The sequence below is a fragment of the Marmota marmota genome, unplaced genomic scaffold, assembly GCF_001458135.2.
Source record: "Marmota marmota marmota unplaced genomic scaffold, marMar, whole genome shotgun sequence".
Taxonomy (NCBI): Eukaryota; Metazoa; Chordata; class Mammalia; order Rodentia; family Sciuridae; genus Marmota; species Marmota marmota.
Window position 1 is genome coordinate 1,779,684 of NW_026000327.1, and position 16,358 is coordinate 1,796,041.

A 16,358-nucleotide genomic window follows, 5' to 3' on the forward strand; every position below is an offset into this window, starting at 1 on the left:
AATCAATTTAAACTTAATATGGGATAGAACTCTGCTAACTGTGCTCTCTCAGTACAGAGACGGAATCATGAAGCTATATTTTTCTCTTAAAGAAACTTGGTTCTGTTGTACATATCTGTAAAGTGCAGTTTTTAATACGAGGAAAAATTCAAACCCCCCCTTTTATGTTACCTTGATTTTTTTTTCTTTTTTCCTGTGTCAGTCTTTGCATACATTTTCCAGTAGGCCAAGGTGAGAGGAACACATAACAGTTCTGTATCTATTAATGATATTTTAATATTACCTGTCACACCTGCCAATAATATTATACTGTTACCTATTATTAATTTCGTGCCTGGAATCTGGTAACACTTTGGACTGGTTTGAGGCTGGGTGGGTGTCGACTCACATCATCGTTGAAACGTTGGCGACCGGTTATCATAAAAGGCATCGCCTGCCCTGAGATTCCAGGGCCCAGAAGGGATAGGTACACTGCCAGGAAAGCCTCGTGGGTCAAAGGAAGAACTCTGGGAGATGTCTCTGTCAAAGGGAAGCTCAAGTTTCTACGAAAGGGTTATTTAAGCTGCAAGAAAATCTAAAGGATGAGAAGATGAAGAGAAACCAAACAATAGCACAACGTGTGGCCCAAGACAGAGAAGAGGCTACGTCCCTGCGTCCTGACTTCACTGCGAGGCCCCGGGGCCTTCCAGACAGCTGTGTTGACAGCATGGATCCACCTCAGCACTGCACCTTGCATCACCTCACCAAAAGGAACAGCAAGGAAAATCCCCAGGGCACGTCTCATTAGCGATTCTTTTTCCCATTCTACACAAATTCCGTTTCAACTCCCTGATCCCTTTCTCTTCTAAATGTGAAGCCAAGTTGACTCCCATCATAGAATTTAGCTCAGCGATGTCTTTCAATATGAGTGGCAAAAAAAAAAGGGAGTGTTTTAGTAAACCTCTTTACTGCTGTGACCCAAAGACCTGACATGAACAATGGGAACAGGAAAATGTTATTTGGGGCTCATAGTTTTATGGGTTCAGTGCGTGGTGGGCCGACTCCATGGCTCTGGCCCAAGGGGAGCAGAACAAGATGGCGGCAGGGCCTGGAGGAGGAGAGCAGCTCAGGACAGGGCACCAGGGAGCAGAGAGAGCTCTGCTCACCAGGGACAGGACAGAGACCCCAAAGGCACAGCCCAGGGACCCCCTCCTGCAGCCACACCCCACCTGCTGCAGTCACCACCCAATGAGTCCATCCAAGTGGATTAATCCACTGGTTATATCACAACTCTCATAATCTAATTGCTTCATCTCTGTATCATACACGAGCTTTTGGGGGACACCTAATATCTAAACCATAACAGTATGAATGACAAAATGAGGACTCATTGAATAGAATAAATCGATTCTGAATTACAATTAATATAGACACAGGCAGATGGAGGTAGTCGAAGGATTTATCTTATCTCCCAAAGAGAGAAGACTATGATAGCAAATGGAAAATATATATATATATATATCAACACTTGCTGCTTTTACAAATCTCAGATGACTGTCTTTTTGATCTTATGGCCGTAAAACAAACACTTTGATCCTCACGTGGTAGACGGAACCAGTTCTGAAATCATCTACTTCACTTGTAATTCTCTATTTCTGTCACATCACTGCCACCAAATCCATATATGCTCACAGCCGATGGGATCTGAAGTTTTTGTTGGCATAAGCCACGTGGTGACAGATGTCTGTGTGAGTATCCCCCCAGCCCCGACAGGCTCCTCCTGCAGCAGCTGGGGGCGTATGTGCCCACCCCACACTTGGCACAGGAACTCTTTTGAGACGTTGTTTTTGTTTCTCGGAAGCCCTTTACCTCCTCACCTGCACGTTTCCTTTGCTTTTATTTCTTGAATTAAAATGTAAAAGGCAAACAGCCACACAGATGGCCCAGCCGGAGAAAGCTCAGAAACGAATACAACCTGTGTTGCTCCAGACTTAACGCAGTCCCTTAAAGACGTGCTGTGGTCGGTGGAATTCTAGAATGTTCCAACCTCCCAGAGTCCTGCCCTGGTCCCCAGACTGTGAATGTCAGACCCCACATCACGCTTAATATTATCTTATGAGGACAAAGGGCATCTTCAAAGGTGTGAATGTGGCTGCTGGGGATTTGATTTTTGAGTGGATCCCAAGGGAGATTATCCTGGTACATCTGATCCCTGCACACGAGAGTGTCTTCTCTGGCGGTTAACAGAAGGAGAAGGTAGCATGAGGTGAAGCTAGCATGTCTCAGGAGAAAGATGTCCAGCCACGGAGAGTCGGCAGTCACCAAGGGCCTCCATTCCACCGGAGGAAACAGGTGGAATCTTCCAGGAGTGGGCTGCAAGACAGACTCATCTCCAGACTCCAGAAGACAGCTCAGACGAACACCCCTGGACTCTGGCCGTGGGAGACCCTAAGCAGAGAACCCAGAAGCACCTCGCTGAGGTCCTGCTCAGGAGAAGTGCCAGCTCATACTCGCAGGTGGACTCAGTCCCCACGTTTCTGGCGATTTGCTGCACTGACGCCATAGACAAGTAGGACGACGCCTTCTGTTAAAAGCCAGCATCCGCTGTTTTGACATCATTGGGGTGCTCAGTGTCCACTTGGGGACTACTCCCGCCTCTCCACCCTCTTCTATATCCTTTTAGTTGCTACACTGCGCTGGAAGTTTTGTCTTCCTGAAACGCAGCTGCGTCCATCCCATTTATCAGATGATCGCATCCCGCACCATTCATACGCACATTACCATGTCGATGGCAATCAAACACACATGTATTAACACACCGTATAGTATTAACACACCGTATTCACATTATGAGTGGGTCACCCTTCTCTGCTTCTTTGACGACCAAGCTCTCCTGTTGAACTTCAAGTCCTCCAGCACCTTCTCCAGTCCACCTGTCTACCCTGATGACCTTCTCTTGACATCAGGCACATCAAACCATCTCGTAGCCCCTCTAAGCTCCTAAACGGTCACACCTGTATGACGTTTACCACTGTTCCTTAAGGCACTTGGTTCAGTGTCTTGTCTCCTGGAGATGCCTCCAAATGAGGAATGTGTACACAGAGTAAAGAGTATTTAATAATATCAGGGTCTCTGCAAAACACAGACTCCATAGGCACTAAGAGGAAAATATATATTACAAAACAGCATGCACGAGACGGTTTGCATTCTTGCCGTTAGGCTCGTTATCTGCTTATTCTTTCATTCATTTTCAGAAGAAAAGGAATAATGAGAAAGGAAGATTGGATTCAAGTGGTGTAAAACAATGTCAAATGCTACAAGCGAACCCTTTCTGTTCGTGGGATTAAGTGAAATAGAAGATATCTGATTTTTATAAATGCACACATTTTGCAAATTTTTAATTTACTGTTTCACACTCTGAACCCATTTGTATTAGCAACCCGCAGGATGATTTAATGACTTCCAGGTCCAAATGACCCACTGATGTGTCCTCTGCTGTTTCCTCCCACGCTCCCCAAAATGCGTTCATTGCCACAGGCACAACTTTGCTCTTCAATTTCCAATCTCATTTAGGCAAACAGTAGGGGTCAAATATAAAACAGATCTGAGGAGAGTCGAGTGAATCTCCAAACTGTAAGAAGGCTGGCTGGAAGAAACTTTCTTTTCTTTTGCTTAAAGCAAAATATCATACAATTCTGCGGTCTTGCATCAGGCGGTTTCTGATCTTGAGTTTAAACAGGTGAACTTGGAAGTATGTGACTTAGGTCAAAGTCAAGAGGAATGAAAAAGGTTTCACGTCTGTGCAAAACTTCAGAACAATAAGAATAAGCCCCCAGAATGGCGGGCGTAAAAAGTCAGCGTAGATTACCAACCAATGCGGGAGGGAGATTGGTTTCAGACACTTCAGGGGTGACTGTGGTTGTAGAAAACGGTGATCTCACCAAGTTCTTAGGAAAAACCAGGGAGACCCATTTCACCCTTTGGACCTCTAGAACACAAAGGTAGTTGTGCTCTGAGGGCTACTCCATGTGATATTTGTTATAGCAGCAATAGGAAACTAATACAAATGTACACATGAATTGATGGACAGATGGATCAGTGCATTTGTAGAGCTGACTGCAAAGGGTGCCTGCAAACAGGGCTAGCACCCCCTCCTCACCAGGGTTGCTGTGAATGTGTGTTCTGCATGTGTGCACCGTTTCTCCATGCCTCTCAGACATCCGGCTGGCTACTCGTGTCTAATCTTCTGCACATCCATTTTTTGACTGCACAAAGTAACTGAGTCAGGGGGAAGAAGACGCTGCTTGGGCAGCGTTTTTTTTTTTTGGACATTTTATTAAACTGTTTTTGGCTTTTCCACATGCATGCATTCCTGGCCCATTACAAAGCTAGAGAATGCTGTCTTAATATCAACAGAATTTCCTCTAAGCCCAGTTCCAAACCACACATTGGCCACTTTACGGGAAACAAGAACCATCCAGTCGACATCCTCCTGGGAGAGCCAATAGCCATCCCTGTGTGCAGTGGGCTTCACGGACACCTTTTATTAATTTAAAGGAGGTGCCTGAAACATTTTAGGAACACGACGGTGGGCCACTCTCCAGGGAGACTGCTCTGTAGGATGTGCTGGGTGCGCTGGAATAGAAAATTTCAGTATTCAGAGAAGTTCTTTCAACATGTCAGAGAGGACTTGCGTGCCTCACCTCATGGCTTAAACTGGGCATTTTGCTAGTCCTAAGGAAACAGAATGCACACGCGTGCACACACGCGTACACAGAGAACATGGCCCACGGTAGCGGGGTCAGCGCAGGACGTATCCGGATCCCAACGGAGAGACTTTATACAAACAGGAATGTGCTCCAGCCTGCCCTCCACCTCTGAGCAGGGCACCCCACCAACTGCATTCCCAAGAACAACTCTAATGCACAACCAGCCCGGAGAAAAACTGAGTGCAGTCGAGGGAGCTACTGTGACCCTACGCCTGTGACGCATCATGACCCAGCAAGTGCTGGACTATCTGGCCACACTCACCTCTGCCTCAGCCCGTTCAGCTGAGGACTGGCCCTGATGTTCGACATCTGGCCTTTGACCTGACACACGCTGCATAAATGCTAGTATAGATACCACTTAATCCTGCTCTGCAATTTACCCTTGGAATTGATTCCTATATAATAACATCTCTGCACCTATTTACAAAAGATGAGATTGTGCTTCTCTAAGAATCCAGTCAGGCTAAACCCAGGCACAGAAATTAACGTTCTTAAATTTTCAATTATATTCCAAAGGTTTAAAAATAATTTGTTCACTGAAAAAACTCTTGAAACTGTTTAAATCTCTTTTAAAACTCGTTTTCCAAATCAACGGGCCCTTTCCTTCTTTCTTTTTTGATACCAGCCACTGTACCCAGGGGCCCTGTGCCACGTCCCCAGCCCTTTTTATATTTTATTTTGAAAGGTTCTTGCTAAGTTGCTTAGGAACTTGCTAAGTCGCCGAGGCTGGCTTTTGAACTCGAGATCCTCCTGTCTCAGCCTCCGGAGGTGCGGTGGGACCACAGGTGTGCGCCACCGCACCTCGCTGGGCCCATTTCCTGAGTTAATACTACAATGTCACAGAGAAGGAAAGGTCATCTCCAAATGACAGGGCTTGGTGAAAACATGACTCAAGCTGGCGATTTCCCATTTGGGCTGATCTTCTCCATAGATCTAATGATTTTCTTGATTCGGGAGCAGTGTTCTCCACAGGGTGACAAAGCACCCTTTTGTACAAGTTCAAGCAGAGGCTGCTCATTTAATTGGGTGACTTCCTGTCACCATTTGTATAGGTCCTGGTGATTCACAGGTTCACACACCCGATTAGCTCTTGGTCTTCCCCATGCACTCTAATTACAGGGCGTTTAAAGTGAGCACTCCATATGACCCGAAATAGCCACGAAATCATCTTGCTTATTTTCCCTCCTCTATCCTTCACCCTGAAAATTAGAATTTTACTCTGAGAAGTAGTTAAAATATATCTCTTGCGGCACCTACTTCAACCATCTTCTGGTAGGTGCACACTCCTCCATTTCTAAGGCCCCCTGTGCCATTTCTGTGGTGAGCTGGTTCTCTTCATTGGGTGTGCCCTTTGTACTTAATTCTCTGAAGGGATGAGGGTAACAGGCACCCGCCCAGAAGGTATGGCCAAGAAGGGAGAAGGACTTTGGCCAGCCGCACCGTGAAGCAGAATCTCATTTTTCTTATTTCAAAAGGAAACCATAAATCTCTATGCACGTTTGCACATTTGAATACAAGGGAAAGTATATGTATATATTCGTGGGATGATTGCCTTGCTTTTTTAAATTTTAGCTCACTTCAAAGCACTCTGTGTGTCTTTTTAAAACAAACTAAACCAGTGTTTTAAAAGGGCATAGTACATGAAATATTATATTAAGATATATTGTATTTTATATATAATATATGATATTAAAATATAAAATTCAGCCTGGGCAGCATAGTATTATAGCATTGACTTTACCTGCCCAGAGCTCTGGGTTCCAGCTCCACACACCTCCAAAAAATATAAATATATAGTAAAATATATAAATATAAAATATGTGTAAAATATAGCATATGTATATATGTACATATAAAGTAATAATAACAACAACAAAGAAAACCGATTACACTGCTTGCTACTGTATTTTTCTCCACAAGGACATTATTGGACTTACACCTGGTTTCATAAAAAAGCCATTCTCTGGCTGTTGTGAGAAGTACCAAGAAATGGGACTCCAGAAGGAAACAATGCACTCACTAGTCCACCCCTTTGCATATATATGTTCGAGACGGAGAGGAGAGAAATACCACTAACAAAACGCAAGGGATAGTACTGAGCATTAAAAGGGAATAAAATCATGGCATCTGCAGATAAGTGGATGGAGTTGGAGGATATCATGCTAAGCAGAGTAAGCCGATCCCCCCCAAACCAAAGGCTGAATGTTCTCTCTGATAAGTGGATGCTGATCCATAACAGGGGGGCATGGGAAAAAAAATGGAGGAAATTGATTGGGCAAATGGGAGGGGGGAGGGGAGGGGCATGGGGGCAGGAAAGACGGTGGAATGAGATGGACATCATTACCCTAGGTACATGTGTGACTGCACACAGGGTGCGACGCTACGTTGTGTACAACCAGAGAAATGAAAGTTGTGCTGCAATTGTGTACCGTGACTGTCTCAACAGGACAGAGGAAGGAGCTATGCACGTTTAAACTATGACAGGGACAGGAGAACTGCTAGATTCACCCGGAAATAACCACATCAGATTTTGAGTCAATAAAATTTGAAGATCAGATTTTCAGTCAATCAAAGCAAAGTTAAGGTAGCATTTTAGACCCAGTAAACGAGCCGAGCGTTTTTTTTTTTACAAGAAATGCACTTGAGCAGATGATGGATGAGGGAACTATCCTGTTGGAAAGCATCATTTCAACAACCGTAAACGAATCAGTCGGTATCATTAACTGAGCACCTACTGTATTTGGCCGCTGGAAAGAATCATTTATTTCTGAACTGTCCTGATAGCATTCTTGTAGACAGGTGACTACGTATCCATTTCAATGACAAGGAAATGGACAGTATAAAAGTTACAAAGTAATCAGCTCCGGTAGGGAGACCATAGAGACAAAGCAAAGTCACTGCACACCAGCAGCTTCTCTGTCCTGTATCATATTCTGTTCATGTTTTAGAAAAAATTTATCACTATAAGGTACTTCTTAAACTTTTATTAAAAGGAAATTTCTTTAGCAAATCAAAAGCTATGTGCATAGGAATATTTATGCCAGTAAAAATTATGAGGTGCCCACGAAAAGGATTAGCAGTTCAGGTCAGGGTATGCTGATAGAAAGACAACATTTAACTTATAACTTTTGTTGTTATTGATCATACATATACATATGTGTATATAATATGCATACATATGTAACATTTCATGAATAATTTAATTCCTAACAATTAAGCCTATCTCCTACATATATATATATATATTTTTTTTTTGATACCGGGGATTGAACTCGGGGGCCTTCGACCACTGAGCCCCATCCCCAGCCCTATTTTGTATTTTATTTAGAGACAGGGTCTCACTGAGCTGCTTAGGGCCTTGCTAAGTTGCTGAGGTTGGCTTTGAACTCATGATCCTCCTGCCTCAGCCTCCTGAGCCACTGGGACGACAACAGGTATGCGCCACTTTTTAAAATGATTTAAAAATCATTTTAAAAAGTGATTTTAGGGTATCTTCAAATTTTTAAATATTCTGTAGTTTTTGACATTGAAAATTCTATCGTGACCCGTGTTCAATTTGAACTTAATGAAAAATCTTCATCCAGTTCACATGTGGTTAAAAACAGAGAGAATCGTCGAGTCTGCCATCTCACAAAATGGAAACAAAAAAGGTGAAGGTCATTCACGTCTCTTTCTCCCACCCAACGAAGCCTGGAGAGATGACCTTCTGCTATGAACCACCTTGGGTTCTTCAGATACCTGCTGCTCCTCCTCTGAGCCGAGATGTCCTTACCTGGAAAAGGATGCCCTGGGAGGGAAAAACCTTGTAACTTGCCTACGGTGGTGGAAACAGTCTATTGATTTACGAGTCCTAGGAAGAAAATAAAAAGCAGAAATTAAATTCATTGGCAGAGCCTATGCACAATAATACCACAACAGTTTGGGAACAAGAATGGAGATCGTAAAAAAAATACTGAAACTAGAACAGTTGAGCTAAGGATAAATCACGTCTGTGTATAGATTTTTTTGGGGGGGACGGTGTGAGCTAGCCAGAGTGGCAATTCTTCGATGCATACAGCAGATTAAATCCGTGGTCAGGATGAAGTTCTAGGGCATAGGTCATAAAGCCACACCCGATACTGTGCTATCATGATCCTCATTAGCCCCACATAAAAGAAGCCCCTACTGCAGGTGATTAGGGGAAAGAGCGGTATTCCTTATAGGGCCAGCAAAGCCCTAAAGGGGAGGACGACATCATGTCCCTTAAGTGGCAATCCGGATGAGGTGAGACAGGAAGATGGGTGAGGTGCACATGACCCAGCATCTCTTTCCGGGATCTCTACAGATGTTTGGGAAGGGCTGTGGGATTCCCCACAGTGTAGACGCAAGCTCCTGTGGAGTTTATTGATGGACCGGGAGAAGCTGGACCCAGAGCCTCTTGGTGGAATCTGCTTTAGCGTCAAAGAGCACAAGGCTCAGAAGCATCGTGGTCGTGAGTGAGACCCCACAGTTCTGCTGCAGCAGAGCTGGAGACGGAACGAGGGCCACTCAGACCCCAGGCTCCCCACCCGTCTTGGTGTTCGCATGGCGATCCCTGCTCTTGGGGGTGTCCACTGGCTGGAAGCTCCCTGCTTGCCGCTTAGCAGAGGACCACTGGACGTTGCAGGGCAACCACGCAAGGTGAGATCAAGAAAGGATCCTTCCCCCCAGGACTCCTTGGCTCCCACCAATGGATGGACGTCACACCCTCAAGGGACAATATTCATTTCCAGATTACCAAGTTTCATTGTTTTCTCAGGAACCAAACAGGAGGTTAAATGTTATTCATTGTCAGAAAACCGATGAAGCAAGAACACTTTATTCTTCACGAAGAAGCCTGCCAACTTCTTAAAATCAGCCCGTGAAAGTGAAAGGGCAGATTCTCTTACAATCCTGTTACAAACACAGTGACAACTCAGTGAAATTGCAAGTACATAAAAATCACCCGACTCTCCAGTTAAAATTACAGTCGCAAAATTCATTTTATACCCCAGTGGACAAATCCCCTTGAGCTTCATAAATCCTTACAAATGCGGAGGTTTCTTGATAGAAACGTCAACTGCATGGTATCAGTGAATTGCCATACCTTTTGCATTATAATCATAATTCATCCAGTTGAAACTTTAACCGGTACAGAGATTTTGCAACTTTGGCTCAGGCACAGAAAGGGACAGGAAATAGCAGTTACTGGTGCCCCAGTGGTTGAATTTAGTACCCACATTATTCAAAGTAGCTTTGGTCTCCAATGTTAATATTCAATTTATTATGGTTACAAATTAAAAAAAAAATCCCAATTTGCCTTTGGCAAACTTGCATATTTAATCCGGGTCATATATGTTATTTTAAATAGAAAGCTAGTTAATATGTCAATTACCTTCAAGGAATATTTTCCATTATGTTGGGATTAACAAATGTAATTATTTAGTGATCAGCTGTATGTTTGAAGCTTCCCTGGAAAATTTAATATATTAAATATATTGCCATTTTCTGATTCCTAGAGATACTTTCTCAGTCACTTAAGTCATTTCTGTGAATTTAATAAATGCTACACACATGGACAGGTGATGTCTTCTCTTCCTCTCTCTTCATCTTAATCCTGGTGTCCTACCTGACTTTTATTTATTTATTTTGGGGGGTACCAGGGATTAAACTTAGGGTCACTCGACCACTGAGCCCCATCCCCAGCCCTGTTTTGTATTTTATTTAGAGACAGGGTCTCACTGAGTTGCTTAGGGCCTCACCTTGCTGAGGCTGGCCTCCAACTTTCGATCCTCCTGCCTCAGCCTCCCGAGCCGCTGGGATGACAGGCGTGCGCCACTGAGCCCAGTTTACCTGACTTTTGTAGTGATGACGACTGTGGTGTTTCACAGTTTGCTTCTCTGAGAGTGGGATAAGCAACACAGTCACAACACAGCCACTTAGGTAACAATGTTTCACTTCTACCTTGTTTAACCTCCATTTAAAGGGGTTGGCACTGACTCCTTCCGCTAGGACTCTCTTTTGTGCCCATTATTAGGTTGGTAAAATGCATCCACGTCCAGTGTGCCTTTCGCGTGTTCTCTTCTACTGCTCTCTGATTTCCCACTGCCCAGTACAGGACAACAGTGTGGTTGGCAGCGACATTTTCAAACACTGCAAAAAGAGAGTGGTTGGGCGGGGTTTGGGGCTCAGTGGTGGAGCGCTTACCTCACACATATGAGGCTCTGGGATCAATCCTAGCACCTCATAAAATAAATAAAATAAAGGTATCGTGATTATCTACAACTAAAAAAAAAATATTTTTTAAAAAAAGAGAGAAACAAAGCTGGGTATGGTCACGCATGCCTGTAATCCCAGTGGCTCGGGAGGCTGAGGTAGGAGGATCGCAAGTTCAAAGCCAGCCTCAGCCAAAGGGAGGCCCTAAGCAACTCAGGGAGACCCTGTCTCTAAATAAAATACAAAACAGGGCTGGGGATGGGGCTCAGTGGTGGAGTGCCCCTGAGTTCAATCCCCAGTACAGAGAGAGAGGTTCACAACCTGCAAGCCGGTGTTCAGGTTGCCCATGAACTTAGTATGCAAGTCAAGTGCACGATGTTCCTGCAAACAGGGGACCTCCTGGGATAGATGTAGCTAATCTACATGCAGCACCATTTTCTTCCAAATACCTTTATATATTCTGCCATCTGTTACAATCACCACTTATATAGATACTTATAAGATAGCTCATAGGAGTCCATGCATTACAAGACCATGCCTGACACCATAATCACAGCTTCTCTGTCTCATTTGAGTGGCTACGATCCACACAGACCTTGCTGAATTAACTTGGCTCCTCTTGACCCCGGATGAGTGTTAAATTCTCAATCTTCCTGCAAACTGTGCAGGCTAGCATGATGCCCCTCCTTCACAAGATCATACGAGAATGATCTTGAATAACCCCAATGACCCCATTGTGCGTCTGGGCCCACAGGAGAGAATTATGTGGACACATTTCCCCCCAACCCCCCGGAATCCAAGAAAGTCTTTCCAGCATTCTGAAAAGTCCCTGCAGAATCTTGGGTTTGTGTCATGGCCTAGATGTAAATTTCTTTCTAAGTGATTGGATTTCATCTCGTCTGAAGACTGAAATAACAGGAAATAACTCAGAGACCAAGGAATGAATTTATAACAGGGGGAACTTACATAAGGCTCACATAAATAGCTCCAAGGGGAGAGTGTGATTTTTAAATAGCTTCAATTACATTTGAAAACCAAGGAGACGTTATATTCGAGGAGTATCAAATGGAGGGAAGGAATAGTCCTTCGACTCCAAACCCACCTCTTCCCTTCTGTTCCAATCCTCTTCCCCTTTTCTTTCCAGTCCTGGGAACTGAACCCAGGGCCTCAGGCACGGTCGGCAAGTGCATGACCACAGAGCGACATCCCCAGTTCTCTTTGCCTTCTTAGGGATATTGAATATCCTAAGAAGACTCTTCCAGCCAAGACCACGACCCCTAAGTTAATACATTCATGTCAGTTCAATTCCTAATTCTCTCTCTTTTTTTTTGAAATAGTTGACACATTCATTCTTACACTTGAAGTAAGGAAGTAAAATAGATAAGTAAATACAACTCGTTCATTTCCAACTTTTGACTTTTAAACTCTATTGTTCTTTGTTGTTGTTATCCAGTTCATAATTCTTATTTTGGGGGTGGTGGAAGTTAAACTCAGAGCCTTCCTTGCTCATGCTAGGCGACCACTCTGTCACTGAGCTGCACCCAGCCACTCAATGATTGACTACGTTACCTCTACCTTGCCATCTCCAGGTGGCTGCCGTGAGAATTTTGGCAATCCCTCACTCTGTCCACCAACATTCGGGGAGGACATGGTGTTTCGGTCAGCCTGTTCACCACTGTGACCAAAAGACCTGACCATTTCAGAGGAGGTAAAGATTATGGTAAAGCTCATGGGTTCGGAGGACTCAGTCCACAGATGGTGAGTCCATTGCTCTGTGCCCAAGGGGTGGCAGGACAGCATGGCGGGAGAGTATGGCAGAGGAAAACCACTCACAACATGGCCATCGGGAAGCAGAGAGAGTCCCCTCACCACAGACAAAATACATATCCTCATGGCACATCCCCAGTGACCCATCTCCTCCAGCCACACCCTACCTGCCGATAGCTATCACCCAGTTAATCCATTCAAGTGGATTAATCCACTGATTAGGCTAAGTGTCTCATGACCCAATCATTTTAACTCTAAACTTTCTTGCATTGACTCACACTTGAGCTTTGGGGGATGCCCTCATTTCTAAACTACAACACATGCATGGTATGTGTCTGTCATTAACCTAAGAAAAGTATGTGTCATGTTGGTGACGGAGACGTAAAAAGTTTTTGTTTTTTAATGAAAAATGATTGCAAACATTGAATTGATTCTTAGATTTTTCAGACAGGAACATGCTCAAGGTAGACACCTCTGATTTGCAGATCTTGCCTATAAGAGCATCCCCAACCACCCTTAGTTGCACACCTTTATGTGAGGACTAACTCCTACTTCTCAATCTCCTTCTAAGTGAGAGAGGTGGTGATCTTATCTCCGAGGACAGTAGCCTCTCTTATTTTCATCTTGAGAGTCTCGATTCTCAGTGGGGGTTTCAACCAACTTGTTGACAAAGGACTGAATTTCCAAATCATCCATCACCCCATCACTTGAGTCTGAGTGTTCTTGAGCTTTTAAATATGTTACTACTGGTGCTGGATTAATACCCACATTCTTGTAGTCGTTATGATTTCAAATAAGAAGCTGTTTAAAAAGTTTTGCGAACCGATACAACATTTGTGTCATTCATTTTCTGACATTCATGCCTAAAATATAAAGCAACGCACTCTTTTTCAAATGCCAATTGCTCATGTATTGGAATGCAGATTTATTCTCTAGCTATTTAGATGTAATTGTATAGGACTTTGAAGATTCTAGTTCCTAGACCAATTCAAAACAAAGCTGGACACCCATGTAACAAAGATGTTACTGGGAATTTTCAGACAAGGGGATGAATTTAGTCTAGAATACTTTCAACTTCCCTTCAAGGGCAAACTTATTCTAAATATCAGTGGTTTTACTTGGTTTATGTTTTGAATTTTCCCTGGAGAATAAAAGGTCTCATGTTTATCTTTAGGGATCTAATAAACACAAACCCGAGCCTTGGGGATTGACCAAACAGATTGATGGAGTTTTATTGGGATGGAACTACAATCTGGATAATTAGTGTCCACCTACACAAACAGACTTATTTAAAAGGGTGGCAATTTGCCTAGTTAATTCTGTTTATTTTTAATGATGATCTTGCTTGAGTAGAAAAGATAGGAATTTTGTTTGCTGTTTACTGCAGACACCAGAGGGCAAGCATATGTTTGGCACTTTTTTTTAGTTATTTCTTGATTTCTTTATGGAAATATATTACGTAAGGAAACAACTGGCATGCTTTGTTAAAATAATTTTTGTTTCTTATATAACATCAAAAGAATAACTTTATTTCTTATGAATATTTCTCCTGAATTTCTTAAAAATAGGTTCGTTACTTCTCATGCAGTAAACCGCAGCGAGCCGGGCTGCAGGAGGAGACAAGTCTGCAGTCTGGCTTCAGAGGAGACAAAGTAAGAGAATGGGTGGTTTCCCATATTTCAGAAAACGCAAAAAGACTCTGGGGAAACAGACGTGTTCCATTGGTCAAAAATGCACAGGAAGTCTAAGTAAACAAACAGGTCCACAGTTTGAATGTTTCTAAGTCACCCTGTGTGTATAATCTGCATTGCATGGGAGGTGACGGGGGGGGGGGGGGCACTGTGGCATTGACTGACATCATGGCTAGACCAGCTGCCATGTTACTTCTTTACAAAAATTCCTCAGGAAGGCTCTGAACATCTGTGGAAATAAACCTTAAAGCTTACTCATTCAGTCAACAAGGTCTGCCGAGTACCTAGTAAGTGTTGGCAGTGCAGATAGAAACGTCAACATGAATGGGCGCGCCACACTGATAACAGACCACGCCAATCTGCAAAGACACACGGATCAACTGCCCACCTCCACCTCCGATTACGAGTGCTCCTGCAGGGTGCACCTCTCCACGGGATCCATCACCAATACCATCTTCCGTGCCTTCTGTTGGTTCTCCAAAATGGTAGCCCTTCCATCCACATGGACAAAAGTGATTCCATCTCCCTTTTCTTCTCTGCTTTACAGCATGTAGCTTATCCACGGATTCCTTTAACACAATCCATCTTCCCGACCTTTACTTCTGCCTATCCATCATCTCTGAATCATGGTCATCTCTGCACGCATCTGTCTCTACTCTGCGTCTTCACTGTATCATTTATCATCCAGCTATTCATCTATCTCTATTATCGCTCTGTCCATCCATCTAATTCCTCTGTTCCATATTCTCTTATCATTTATCATCTATCTGTCCATCTCTATTATCTATCATCTCGCTCTCCTTCTCTTGTGTTATCTCTATCATCTATCCACCCATACATCTCGCTCGTCTCTCTTATCTATCCACCCATCCATCTGCCTGTCTACCATCCATCTGCCTGTCTATCTTCCTACCTAGCTCCATGCATGCCGGGATGTTTGTGAAGACTCACAGGAAGCATTTCTTCCACAGAGGGAGTCAGGTGAGGCTTCACCACACTAGTAACTTGTGGCCCTTCTGCCCGCATGGACAAAAGTGACTTAATCTCCCTTTTCTTCTGTGCGTTACAGTACGCCAGCTTACCCACAGGGTTCCTTTAATGCAATCCATCTTCCCGTGAGTTCAGAAAAACCTCTCTGCTACACAATAAATTTTGTAAAATAAATACATTTCTGTGAAATAAATGGATGCGCTTGACTGCAAGAAGGCACGCTCACCGACTTTACCCCTCCACGCTACCATTGCAAACAGCGTGATTTTATGTCAACGATTCCAAGTGCACGGCGGGGATTCTTTGAAAACTAAGAAGGGAGATGTTGCTTCCGTTCACCATCATGAATATCAACACAGCAGAGGGATCTCGCTCTTACGGCCATGAACACCAGCAGCGGCTTCTACCATCCGTTCTTTGGGTTCAGTGGCCTACAAGATGCTCACCCATATTTGACTTGGAGACTCCTTTGAGTCCCCAGTTGAAGAACAGAGCCGTGTGTTCTCTTCACTTGGTTCTTACAGCATAGAAAACGTGCACTGGGTGGTGTGTACCCTGTGCATCAGAGCAAGGCTCTGAGCGTCCCCACCCAGGACAAAGGACCAAGTTCACTTACACGGAGGGTATCATTTCCCTTCGGTCCATCCTGGGCTACTTCCTTTGTCTATTCTAGCACCTCCCTGAATGGAGAGGCAACTGCCAATCATCCAACATGGTTTGGATGACTCTCTGCAAGCTACCCGGGACCTCAAGGAGCTAAGCTGTGCCAACCCTTGGAAATGTCGGGCTCAATGACCTACAGGTCACAAATCCTTTCCCTTGTTGGAATGCTGCCGGTGCTCGGTATTGAATTTCTCTGTGTGCTGTACGATTTCAGCCTTCCTTATTCTATCTCCCGCCCCCCCCCCTGCCCCGTCCAGAGTTTAACAGTTGCATGCATGACCTGGAT

General features: G+C 44.0%; 1 long non-coding RNA gene across 2 annotated transcripts in view; it reads right to left on the reverse strand.

The window, feature by feature from the left end:
- LOC107158742 overlaps positions 1 to 16,358 on the reverse strand; it is a 338,106-nt gene that overhangs the window by 176,622 nt on the left and 145,126 nt on the right. For both annotated transcript variants that reach the window (XR_007345084.1, XR_007345083.1), the window contains one exon: positions 8,521 to 8,598. This is a non-coding gene — a long non-coding RNA (uncharacterized LOC107158742). The remainder of the gene's footprint in view (positions 1 to 8,520; positions 8,599 to 16,358) is intronic.